The sequence below is a fragment of the Mirounga leonina genome, unplaced genomic scaffold (assembly GCF_011800145.1).
Source record: "Mirounga leonina isolate KUSES-001 unplaced genomic scaffold, KU_Mleo_1.0 Mir_109, whole genome shotgun sequence".
NCBI lineage: Eukaryota > Metazoa > Chordata > Mammalia > Carnivora > Phocidae > Mirounga > Mirounga leonina.
In genome coordinates, this window is record NW_023270244.1 from 5206737 (window position 1) to 5220747 (window position 14011).

At 36.6% G+C, this 14011-nt stretch overlaps 1 protein-coding gene across 1 annotated transcript in view; it reads right to left on the reverse strand.

The window, feature by feature from the left end:
- LOC118020124 (probable JmjC domain-containing histone demethylation protein 2C) overlaps positions 1-14011 on the reverse strand; it is a 342056-nt gene that overhangs the window by 320740 nt on the left and 7305 nt on the right. The window lies entirely within an intron of this gene.

A 14011-nucleotide genomic window follows, 5' to 3' on the forward strand; every position in this document is an offset into this window, starting at 1 on the left:
AGGATGTTATGAATAGTTTATAACATTTTAGTTATAAAAATCAGAAAGGCATGAGATTTAATTGTACAATATCATTAAGTTTTATACTACCCACAAAGGCATTGCAGAAGACAAAGAAGTGATTCACTGAAAAAGACAAAACCAATGGTACTGATGTTAACTGTGCTTTTATTCTAAACTTAAAAAACTGGGGTGCCTGGATGGCTCAGTTAGTTGAGCATCAGACTTTTGGTTTCGGCTCAGGTCATCTCATGGGTCGTGAGATCGAGCCCCACTTTGGGAGTCCCCTCAGTTTCTCTCCCTTTATCCCTCCCCACTTGTGCATGCTGCACAGATGCACACATCTCCTCTAAAATAAATAAATAAATCTTTTTAAAAAAAATAAAAATAAAGTTAAAAAACTGTGTCACACTTTTTCCAGCTTTCTCCCTATACTTACTCTCAGAAGGTACTAAACCTAAGATTCTTTTCAAGGTAAAAAATTATTTTATAAAGAAGAGTACTACTATTTCTGCCAGGTGATTCTTTTATGAAATCTCCAGCAAAATCACCATGAGAACAAACTAGTGGTGGCACTAGGAGGAAAAGGGAAAGAGAGAAGGAGGCAGGGAGAGGGGAAAGACTACATTTTAGTATTTAAAATCCAGCCAAATTCACCACTTGATAATCTCTTTCTAAAATTAGTAAATAAGACCAAACTATAACTTCAAAGGGAAATACTTTTCCTCTTATGTTAAAATAACATGCCAATGGCTACCAAGGAAGTATACTTTATTCATTTATGTACAGTCATCTTCACAGTGATTCCAATTATGAAATGTGTTGCAATAAAATGGAACGCATGATAGACACTTAAGGTCAGAGGCATTTTTACAAATTTTGTCAATTTGCAAATTTTATCTATCTTCTTACTTTGACATAAGGTGACCTCTAAAATATCACCAGCAGCTCATTATGTCATCTCAGTAATCCACTTATTATTGAAGTTGAAGCCTGTTTCCTCTCATCCTGTGCTCAGTGAATGCAGAACAGCTGTTTGTTTGGGTTTTGGTTTTTTTTTTTTTGTATAGGATGGAGGCTTTAAAAACCTGCCAGCTCCTCAATTCTCCCTCCACCCACCCATAACTGCCAATATAATAAATTCTTTGCTCAACTCCATTTTTCTCAGAGTTAAAGGAGAGAGAATCAATTCTTGGGCATAAAAAGATCAAACTTTTAATCCAAAACCTACAAATACAATTCCAGGAAACTGAGCTGCAAAGCTCTAAAGAGCAATTACAATTATAAAAAAACAGAATAAAAGCTAATAATTACTGAGGTTGCACGTACCATGTATCAGGCAATATGCCAGCGATGAAAGGCATTATCTCAGGTGATTGATCCTCAAAATAACTTCCTGAAGTAGATATTATTGTTATTCTCACTTTGCAGATGGAGAAACTAAGTCTCAGAGCAAAGTAAGGTATGCAAAAAAAGCACTGCTCTAAGTGACAAAGATTTGAAATCAAAGGATATGAGAAATAAATTTAGGATTTCAATGGCCAAGCTCCAAAACCCTCAATCTGAAGGTCACAGGTCATTTTTAATATTTGAAAAATCTAAATGAAACAACCATTTAGCTACAAGTTAGCTACAAATTGTAGGGAGTTTTTTGCCTTTAGGTGAACTTATGTCGATTCAGTATGGGTAGCATATGCTGTTCTAATTACAGTCCTTGGTTAAAAATGGGGAAGCAAAAAAAAAATGAGGAAGCAAATTATTAATAAGGCTTTGAGGAAAATCATTTTTGTAATATGTGATTCACAGTGGAAAAACAATTTGATCTTTTGTGTGAAAATTTGGGGAGACAATGGACCGAATGACCTCAATGATCTGTGATGGATCTAGCAACATCTGATTCTCTGCCAAACAAATGTTTCTAACCCAGAAATATGTCTGCTCCACCCTCACTCTGATCCCTCCCTCCCTCCAAATCTCACACTCATCATCCAGCAGCTGCTTTCTGTTATCACAAGCAGGCTAGGAAACTCTGAGATTAGCTCTCAGTAGGATGAGCTGACTAAAGGCAGCTGACACTGACTCAACATTTATTCTTTACTGTGAATCCTGGGCAATTCTTTCTCTCATTTACCTGGTTTCTTCCTTTTTTTTTTTTCCTCTGATTCTCCTGGCTACTAGCTGACTGACTTACCTTCTGTTTGATTGCCTAGTTCAGCTTCTTCAACTACTGAACTTCCTGGTGCTTGCTCAGTGTATGCAAGTCCCTGAATCTCCATCCTAGCCCCCGCCCGGGATCCGGATCATTCTGACAGATTAAGAAGTATCTAATCCCATCAGTGCACATGTTTGTGCCTCACAGCGCTGTTTTCCCTATTCTGCTTCCTTGTTAGTTCCACTTGAGCTGCTACAAGCCACACTCTACCATGACACTCTAAAATGATTGTTATAGGGGCGCCTGGGTGGCTCAGTCGTTAAGCATCTGCCTTCGGCTCACGTCATGGTCCCAGGGTCCTGGAATCGAGCCCCGCATCAGGCTCCCTGTTCCGCGGGAAGCCCGCTTCTCCCTCTCCCGCTCCCCCTGCTTGTGTTCCTCCTCTCCCTATGTCTCTCTCTGTCAAACAAACAAATAAATGATTGTTATATTATGGCTGATTCTGGGTTAGGTATACTCCATAAAATGCTGGGCAGCCCATGGACAAGAAGTATAGTTATCACACTCAATGTATAATATCATTACTTCTGTACTTTTATGGTTAGTTACCCACTCAAAATCCTAAAAGATGTTACATAGCTAACCCCACAACCTCCTCAACCCTAGCTCCCTGAATAAAATAATTTATGACTCATTTCCTTGGAATCTTTAGGAGTTATTTTTATTTGCTATATGATGACATTATCAAATCATCAATAACTCTTAACTCTTCCTTATTCCCCATTTTAGTTGCTTTGGGCACATTTTTTCATTCTTCAAAATATCCCTAGCCTTCTGAGTTTTGAAACCTTGACAGTTTGAATAGTCTCATAGCACTTAATGAATGAATATTTGGGACTACACTAAGACTTAATGTAGTCCAAAGCTTTTCAGTACATATTTATTGTAGGTACTGGGAATAGAACAGTAAAAACAACGGACAATGTTTCTGCTCTAATAGACTTCACATTCTAAGTAGAGGAAGATACAGACAATAAGAACAGCAATAGTGAGTGGTACTGCAGAGAATTGGAATGATGATCCAGGTTATTGGGGTGATAAATAAAGAAGGCACCCTGGAATCTGAATAGCATTAAGAAACCAATCTAGGGAAAAGAGTTACTCATTCCGGAGCAGGGAACAGCAAATGCAAAGACCCTAAGACAAAGATGGCATATTTATAGGACTAGAAAAAAAAAGGCCAGCATGGCTGAAGCTTAGTAGGCCAGGAAAAGAGTGTCATGAGATGAAGCCGGAAGACAAGCAGGGGGCCAGCTCACAAAGGGACTTTAATCCATGTGCAAGGAAAGCCGCTGGAAGGGGTTCTAGGCAGTTAACAAATTCCTATCATCTGTGGACTAAAAAGACCACTCTCATTGCTATGCAGACAACAGACTGTTACAGGTCAAGAATAGAAATAGGGAGCTCCATTACAAGCCTTGCAATCGTGCAGCAGAGAGAGGTGGTAGAAATAGAAAGGAACAAATTCAGAAAGTTAGGAAGTACAACTGACAAGACTTGATGGTATGTTGGGTATAAGAGGTGCGAAAAAAAGAAAGGATAACTCGTTTTTGACTTGAGGACCTGGATGGAGAGTGATGTCTTTTAGTGAGGTGGGGAAGACAAGGCTAGAGAAGATGTTGGGTTTGATGAAGGGAAAAGCCAACTGTGTAATTTAGTGAGCTGGGGAAGGCTATGGAAGATGTTGGCTTGAAGGAGTAAATTAAAGGTGGAATTTTGGAGTTGGAAGAGATATTATGGATCATTTACTTGACCACTTTATTCTAGCAAATAAAACAGTGACTCAAACTTGCCAAAAATGACAAAGTACCAGTACATTCTGGAAGAGACACCGCCTCAGTTTACCAAGGGTTCTTAACCTTTTTGTGCCATAGACCACTCTACTAATCTGATGAAGCTTGGACTCAATGTTTTAGTTTAAAAATAAATTTTAAAGGATGGAATTACAAAACAAACCAATTGTATTGAAATATAGTTATCAAAATTAATAAAAAAATGTGATTAACACCATATATGCTTCTTTGCCAACTCATTAAATAATAAAGACCTCATAGCAGATCTCATAACTACCATAAGTTCAGAGTAATGATAGGTGGGGTAAGCAATAATACAAGATGTTTGCAACAACTTTAATGTGAGATTTCGATTGGCAAAAAGTTAAAAGTACTACTAAAATTATTGTGGTTTGTTTCCTACACTCATAACTGAAGGATAAGCTAAATTTCAGAGAAAGGTTAGTAAGGAAAAAATGTAATTTTTCACCAAGTTCATGGCCTCTTGATTTCTATCCAAGATCACCTAATTTGCAAACCCCAGGTTAAGAGCCCTTGATTAAGCCCCTGATCATTTTTCCCCCAGATTAATATATCCCTGGGACTGATCACCCTGCCTTCAGTATTTCCTCAAATCTATCCTTCAACCTGCTTAATGTCCTTGTAAGGGTTCCTCATATTATGGGACAGCATGGCAGTGATGGACACACTCTCCAGGATCTGCTTCTCGAATACAGTACTTCAACTTGTTGTCAGCCTTACACTGCACTTCCAAGATTTCCTGCCCATGTTCTCTCCCTTCTACTGGTACAAGACTACCAAAGTATCATCCTCGAAAGCATCTGACTCCTTTCCCCCAAACAAAGCAATCTCTCTCTTTCCTACAAATTTCTTCAAAATCAGTAAAAGTTTTTTGCCTGGCACATTACCCTGGGCTGTGGTCATTATCTACACATACGTTCTTTTTCCCATACATAACAGTATGCTTCTCCCAAATTCAGCGTTATCCCACTGCAAAAGGCCATACTATTTGTGCTGGACCTTTACTAATCTAAAGATAGTATCCACTATCCCCATTTCAGTGTTCATTTTATAAAGAGATTTCCTGCATTTCCTTATAGTAATTCTCTTAAGAACCGTGTGAAGATAAGCAGCCTAAAGTACTACCCTAGAATCCTACAAAGACAAGCAATCTAAGGTATTACCTTTATTTTGCAAATGAGGAAACAGAAGTCAAATGAAATCAACTGACTTGCCCAGGTCTAAATTATTAAACAAGAAAGAGCTTGGTTCATAAACCCCAGGTGCCTTGGCACAGTGCTTGGTGTGAACTGGACTATAAAGCCACTGGGCCAAGCCTAGGACAGTAAATAAAAAGCATGAGAGAACTTCTCTCAAGAATCTTTTCAACATAGTACTGTAGCACCAATATGGCCCTATTAACAATAGGTTTTATTATTGTTATTATTATAGCACAAGTCCTATGATAAAAACCTATCATAAAGCCAAACACTCCTTAATGTTTAAAAATACAGTGATTTCCTTTCTGTGCTAGAATTTTTGATTACATTATTCATATTACCCTAGATCTCTAAAATGAAAAGCTTCTTGTAAACCCTAAATATTACATAACTTACTAGAGGTTATTTCCATCTGCAGAAAAAGAAACTAATAATATTTTAAAAGACTTCTCAAGGATATACCAATTTAAAACTGTCAAACAAGAACTAAGAATTCTTCACATTTATCCTGCTAATGTATATTTATTTTGATCAAGTTACTGAGATATTTTTATGCAATTTTCATGTATCATAAATGCCTAAGTAGCTTATCGACAGTTCTCTTGAGAGATCCGAAGCTTGAGAAAGCTAAGTTTTCAAGAGGGTGTTACATGAAGAGTAAAAAACAAAATTTAACTCAATGAAACAAGTATTTATTATCTATTTTATTACATAAGGTTGGCAATGCTGGATGGGATGCATAAGACCCAATTCCTGCTTTCAAGAAGCTTAAAACCTAGTAAAAAGGATAATCATAAAAATGTCTACTATTTTTTAAGTATGATGCTTTCCACATCACATACCTTAGATAAACCTTGATAAGCAGCTGCAGCAAAAAAAAAAAAAAAAATTCAAAAATCCAAAATATCCTTAAATGGAACGAAAAATACATTGTTGTATATACATATAATGAAATATTCCATAATAGTGGAAATCCATGAACTACAGTCACAAATAACAACAGGATAATCTCAAAAACAAAGTATGAAATAAAGGAGGGAAAGTAGTAGAGACGGAGAGAAGGAAGAGCACAGAGTGTCTGGAAAGAGGTGTAAAAATGGATCAAGGGCTCCTTGCACTCAAGGGGTAACATGTTTTCTTAGTACCAAGAATAAAATAATAATAATAGGAGGAGGATGGTAAATGATATAAAGGAACTTCGAGGTAAGGAGAAGAGAAACTCAATGAGGAATGGACAAGCATTCTGGTCAAGTCCTTCCAGGGTTAAAGCTAGACAGGACTGGAGCTTGAGAGCAGCAGTTCTTTAGAGTCTGAAAAAATGGCTCTGAAATTATAACCAGTTAGTTAATTTTATATCTAATTATTGTGAGATTGTTTAAGACTCCTGGGCCCTACCCAGAGATTCTGATTTAGTTGGTCTGGGATATGAACTGAGAATCTGTTCCTTTCAGAAGCATCACACATGATTTGAATATAGGTTGTAAAAACAATTTTGAGATACAGGATATAGAAATCACTTTTGAGAATGTAACAGAGAAAACGAAAATAGCTTTAAAACACGTACTTGATGGGCCGCCTCATAACACAGGTAGAACCAAAAGGCCTGGGACGAGTTCTTAGAAGTGGACCTCATTAATAAAGATCTGGTATCTTTAAAAAAGTAAACGTGTGCAATTTCTCCCTCAAAAATTTCAATAGAGACTTGAGAGTACCACACACCCTCACCAACACTAAGCAATAACACTCTAATACTTGCTAATTTGGCAATAAGAAAATTTTTATGAAACCAAAAGTACTTCCTTAGTGTAACATGGAAAAATGTATTAACATGTGAATGTCCACATGTTTTTTCCCTTCCTAAAAAGGAATGACTTGCTGATACTAAGTTGATCAACATAATAAAGAAAACAAAAAATGTTAGGGGGAAGTGGCCTTGTTACCTGGGATTTGAAAAAAAAACTTTATTGCCAGACCAGTAAAAAGCAGATTCAGGGCCATAAAAGAAATGGGGAGAGGAGAAAAGATCCTGTAAGAATTATTAATCTGGTTATGATTTGAATTCCCAATAATGCTCTTTGAGAACAAATGGAATTCCTTTTTAATAACTTTTGGTGTTGAACTATGCTTCCTGAACAGGACCCAGCCCTGAACTTGGACCATGTCTATCTCTAGATTAGTTAAGGTTACAATATGTCCTGGCCATTTGTACTGCTTTTGTAAATTGCCTGTTGACAGACTTTGTACATTTTTTCTACCAAGATTTATTTTTTCATTAATAAACTTTTTTTAATAAAAATAAAATAAATAATTTTATTATATATATATAATATATATATAAATAAATAAAATAAATATTTTTATTTTAATAAAAATAATTTTGGGGGGCGCCTGGGTGGCTCAGTTGGTTAAGCGACTGCCTTTGGCTCAGGTCATGATCCTGGAGTCCCAGGATCGAGTCCCGCATCGGGCTCCCTGCTCGGCAGGGAATCTGCTTCTCCCTCTGACCCTCCTCCCTCTCATGTGCTCTCTCTCTCATTCTCTCTCTCAAAATAAATAAATAAAAACTTTAAAAAATAAAAAAATAAACTTAATTTTTGGGGTGCCTGGGTGGCTCAGTTGGTTAAATGACTGCCTTCGGCTCAGGTCATGATACCAGGGTCCCGGGATCGAGCCCCACCATCAAGCCCCGCATCAGCAGGAAGCCTGCTTCTCCCTCTCCCTCTGCGGGCCGCTCCCCCTGCTTGTGCTCTCCCTCTCTGTCAAATAAAAAAATAAAATCTTTTAAAAAAATAAACTTCATTTTTAATAAACTTCACATAAAATGAGGAGAAAGGACAGGAGTTCCTATATACCTTCTGTCCCCACAAACATACAACTTTCCCTACTATTAACATCCCCCACCAGAGTGGTACATTTGTTACAACTGATGAAACCTACACTGACATATCATTATCACCCAAAATCCATAGATTACCTACAGGTTTGGACAAACATATAATGACATATTTATAACAGTGTAGTAACTTACAGAATAGTCTCACTGCCCTAAAATTCCTCTGTGCTCTACCTATCCATCTCCTTTGCCCCTAACCCCGGGCAACCATCAATCTTTCTACTGTCTATAGTCTTGCCTTTTCCAGGATGTCATGTAGTTGTACTCATACAGTATACAGCCTTTTGCTTTTTTCACTTAGTAATATGCATTCAAGTTTCCTCCATGTCTTTTCATGACTAGATGCTCATTTCTTTTTGACCCTGAATGGTACCAAACTTTATCCATTCACCTACTGAAGAACATGTTGGTTGTTTCCAAGTTTATGCAACTATGAATAAAGCTGATCTAAACATCCATGTGCAAGGTTTTGTGTGGACATAAGTTTTCAGCTCCTTTGGGTAAATACCAAGGAGTGTGATTGCTGCTCTGCTGGATCGTATGGTAAGAGTATGTTTAGTTTTGTAAGAAACTGCCAAACTTTCTTCCAAAGTGGCTGTACCATTCTGCATTCCCACCAGCATGAATGAAAGCTCCTGTTGTTCCACATCCATGCCAGCATTTGGTGTTGTTAATGTTTTGGATTTTGGCCATTCTAATAAGTATGTAGTAACATCTTGTTTTAATTTACAATTCCCTAATGACTTGACATGTGATGTTGAACATCTTTTCATATGCTCACTTGCCATCTGTATATCTTATGTGGTTCTATGTCTGTTCACTAATTTTGCCCATTTTTCAATCAGGTTTTGTTTTCTTATTTTTGAGTTTTAAGAGTTCTTTGTATATTTTGAACAATGGTCCTTTATCAGATGTGTCTTTTGCAAATATTTTCTCCCAGTCTGTGACATATCTTCTCATTCCCTTAACAGTGTCTTTCACAGAGCAGAAGTTTTTATTTTTATTTTAATGAATTCCCACTTATTATTTCTTTCACAGATAATGCCTTTGGTTTTTTATCTAAGAAAACCATCGCCATACCCAAGGTCACCTAGGTTGTGTCCTAGGTTATCTTCTAGGAGTTTTTGAGGTTTGCAATTTACAATTAGGCCTATAATACATTTTTACTTAATTTTTGTGAAGGGCATAAGGTCTATGTCTAGATTCATTTCTTTGCATGTGGATGTCAAATTGTACCAGGATTATTTGTTGACAAGACTATCTGCTCGAATGCACTGTCTTTGCTCCTTTGTGTCAAAGGTCAGTTGACTATAATTGTATGGATCTATTTCTGGGCTTTCTGTTCTATTCCACTGATCTACTTGTGTATGCTTTTGCCAAAACCACAGTGTGTTGATTTAATGTAGCTTTATAGTAAATCTTTTTTTTTTTTTTAAGATTTTATTTATTTATTTGACAGAGAGAGAGACAGCGAGAGAGGGAACACAAGCAGGGGGAGTGGGAGAGGGAGAAGCAGGCTCCCCGCAGAACAGGGGGCCCGATGCAGGGCTCGATCCCAGGACCCTGAGATCATGACCTGAGCCAAAGGCAGACACTTAACGACTGAGCCACCCAGGCGCCCCTATAGTAATCTTGAAGTCAGAGTGTCAGTTCTCTGACGGTCCTTCTCCTTTAAAAATTAGTTGCCTATTTGTGGGTCTTTTGACTTGGTATATAAACTTTAGAATCAGTTTGTCAATATCCACAAAATTACCTGCTGGGATTTTGATTGGGATTGTATTGAATCTATACATCAAGTTGGGAAGAACTGACGTCTTGACAATATTGAGTCTTCCTAACCATGAGCATGGAATATCTCTCATTTAGTTCCTTGACTTCATTCAGAGTTTAATTTTCCTCTTACAGATCTCACACGTAATTTGTTAGGTTTATACCTAAGTATTTCACTTGGGGAGGGGGCATTAAAGTAAATGGTATTGAGCTTTCAATTTCAAATTCTTCTTGTTCACTGATGGTATATATACAGGAAAGCAGTAACCTTTTATATCTTAACTTTCTATCCTACAACCTTACTACAATCATTTCTAATCCAGGAATTTTTTTTGTCAGTTCTTTCAGATGTTCTACATAGATGATCATGTAGAAATAAAACCACTAACAAAAAGTTTTATTTCCTCCCTCCCTTCCTCCCAATCAGTATAATTTTTTTTTCCCCTTTGCTTGCCTTACTGCATTAGCTCTGACTTCCAAATGAGGTTGAAAAGCAATCGTGGGAAGGGACATCCTTGCCTCATTCCTGACCTTAGTAAAGAGTTTCTAGTTTCTTACCATTAAGTATAATATTAGCTGTAGGATTTTTGTAAATGTTCTTTATCAAGTTGAGGAAGTTCCCCCTCCAAACCTACTTGACGGAGTTTTTTAAATCACAAATGGGTGTTAGATTTTGTTGTAATCATGTGATTTTCTTTAGCCTGTTGATGTAATGGATTATATTAAGTGATTTTCAATTGCTGAATCAGCCTTGCATACCTGGCATAAATTCCACTTAGCTGTAATGTCTAATTCTTTCCACACATTGTTGGATTCAATTGGTTGATATTTTGAGGGTTTTTTTTCATCTATGTTCATGAAAGATAATTGGTCTGTAGTTTTCTTGTAATGTCTTTGGTTTTGGTATTAGGCTAAATGCTGACTTCACAGAATAGAAATTATTCTCTCTCCTTCTATCTTTTGGGAGAGACTATAGAGATGTGGTATAACCTCTTCCTTAAATGCTTGGTAGAATTCACCAATGAACCCATCTGGGCCTGGTGCTTTGTTCTGAAAGGTTATTAATGGATTCAATTTTTAAAACAGATACAGGGCTATTCAGATTGTCTATTTCTTCTTGTGTGAATTTTGGCAAATTGTAACTTTCAAGGAATGGATCCACTTCATCTAGGTTATCAAATTTGTGGGCATGGAGTTGTTCATAGAATTTCTTATCCTTTTAATATCCGTGGGATCTGTAGTGATGTCCTCTCTTTCATATCTGATCAATAATTTGTATCCTTCTTTTTCATTAAGTTAGCCTGGCTAGAGACTTACTGATTTTATTGATCTTTTCAAAGAACCAGCTTTTGGGTTTATTGCTTTTCTCTATTTCCTACTTACAGTTTAACTGTTTTCTGCTCTAATTCTTACTGTTTCTTTTCTTCTGCTTACTTCAGATTTAATTTGTCCTTTTCTAGTTCCTAAAATGAAAGCTTAAATGGCTGATTTTAGAACATTCTTCTAGTCTAGTATATGCATTCAATGCTATAAATTTCCTTCTAAGCCCTGCTTTTGTTGATAAGTTATATTTTCATTCTCATTTAATTCAAAACATTTTTCAATATCTCCTGAGATTTCTTTCTTGGCCCATGTGTTTTTTAGACATATGCTTTTTAATCTCCAAATATATGGGAACTTTACAACTCTCTTTATGTTATTAATTTCTAGTCTAATTTCATTCTGGTCTGGGAACCAATATTGTATGATATCTGTTCTTTTAAATTTGTTAAGGTATGTTTTATGACCCAGAATGATGTCTATTTTGATGAATGTTCATATGAGCTTGAGAAGAATGTTAATTTGTTGCTGTTGGATAAAGTAGTCTGTAGATGTCAGTTATAATGATAGTTCTGTTGGGTTCAACTATGTCTCTACTGATTTTCTGCCTGCTGAATCTGTCCAATTCTGACAGAGTGTTAAAAGTCTCCAACAATAGTGGATTCATCTATTTTATACTTGCTCTTCTATCAGTTTTTGCCTCACATATTTTGACACTCTGTTAGGTTTATACACATTAAGGATTGTTAGGTCTTCTTGGAGTACTGACCATTTTATCACATGTAATGCTCCTTTTTATTCCAAATAACTATCTTCGCTCTCAAGTCTGCTCTGTCTGAAATTAATATACCTATTCCCACTTTCTTTTGAGTAGTGTTAGCACAGTGTATCTTCCTCTATCCCTTTACTTTTAATCTATATGTTTCTTTTTTTAAGATTTTATTTATTTTATTTGACAGACAGAGCACAAGCAGGGGGAGCAGCAGGCAGAGGGAGAGGGAGAAGCAGACTCCCCGCTGAGCAGGGAACCCGACGTGGGGCTCCATCCCAGTACCCTGGGATCATGACCTGAGCCAAAGGCAGACACTTAACCAACTGAGCCACCCAGGTGCCCCTCTATGTGTGTTTTTAAAGTGAGTTTCTTGTACACCATGTACACTGGGGTCTTGTTTTTGATCCACCCTGATAAATCTGTCTTTTGAGTGATGTATTTAGAGGAAATTGTTATAGATGGATTAATTTCTACCATATTTCTTACTGTTTTCTACTTGTCATCCTTGTTTTTTGTTCCCATTTTTGACTTCCACACTTTTTCTTTTTGTGTTTTTGAGTATTTTATGCCTTTTGTGATTTTGAGTATTTTATAGGATTCCATTTCCTCTCTTATCAATTATACTTTTTTTTAACATTAGTGGTTGCTCCAGAATTTGCAATATAGGCAAACCCTGTTATATTGTGCTTTGCTTTACTGTACTTCACAGATACTATGTTTTCTACAAATTAAAGCAACCCTATGTCGAGCAAGTGTATGGGTACCATTTTTCCAACAGTATTTGCTCACTTCATATCTCTGTGTCACATTTTGCTAATTCTCCCAACATTTCAAACATTTTCATTGTTATTATATTTGTTATGGTGATCAGTGATTACAATCTCTGAAAGCTCAGATGGTAACATTTTTTTTTTTTAAAGATTTTATTTATTTATTCATGAGAGACAGAGAGACAGAGGCAGAGGGAGAAGCAGGCTCCCCGCAGAGCAGGGAGCCCGATGCGGGACTCGATTCCAGGACCCTGGGATCATGACCTGAGCCGAAGGCAGACGCTTAACCGACTAAGCCACCCAGGCGTCCCCAGATGGTAACATTTTTTAGCAATAAAGTATTTTTTTAATTAAGGTATGTACATTTTTTTAGGCATAATGCTATTGCACTTAATAGACTACAGTATGGTGTAAACACAACTGTTACATGTACCAGGAAATGAAAAAATTCATTTGACTCACTTTATTGTGATATTTGCCTTGTTACAGCAGTCTGGAACCAAACTCAAAATATCTTCTGGGTAGGCTGTACATATTTACAAGTAATCCAAATCCAATTCTTCCCTCCCATTCCTTATATCATTGCTTTCATTCATTTCACTTATACAGAAGCATACATTAAGCATACACACACAAACTGAATATACTTTTTTTGAACAAACTGAAAACTATCAGATCAATTATTTTTAAAAAAAAGTTTTTACTTTATTTTCACTTATTTCTTCTCCAAAGCTCTTCCTTTATGTAGATCAATTTCTGAGGTGCACCATTTTCCTTCTGTCTGAAGTACTTCTTTTAACATTTCATACAAGGCAGGTCTCCTAGTAACAGATTCCCTTGATTTGTTTGAGAAACTATTTCTCCTTCACTTTTGAAGATAATTTCACAAGGTACAGAACTCTAGGTTGGTGGGGGGGGGGGTCCTCAATACTTCAAATATCTTACTGAACTCTTCTTGCTTGCATGATTTCTATAAAGTTGAAAAAGTCAAATGAATGTGATCCTCACCCTTGCTCTTCTATAGATAAGGTGTTATTTTTCCTCTGGCTTCTTTTAAGATTATTCTCTTTACCATTGATTTTCTGAAGTTTAAATATATTATGCCTAGGTGTAGGGTTTTGGGTTTTTGGTTTTTTTGTGCTTTTTTTTTTTTGACATTTATCCTGTTTGGTATTCTCTATCTAAGCTTCCTGGTTCTGTGATTTACTGTCTGACATTAATTTGAGGAAATTCTCCGTTGTAATTGCCTCAAATATTGCTT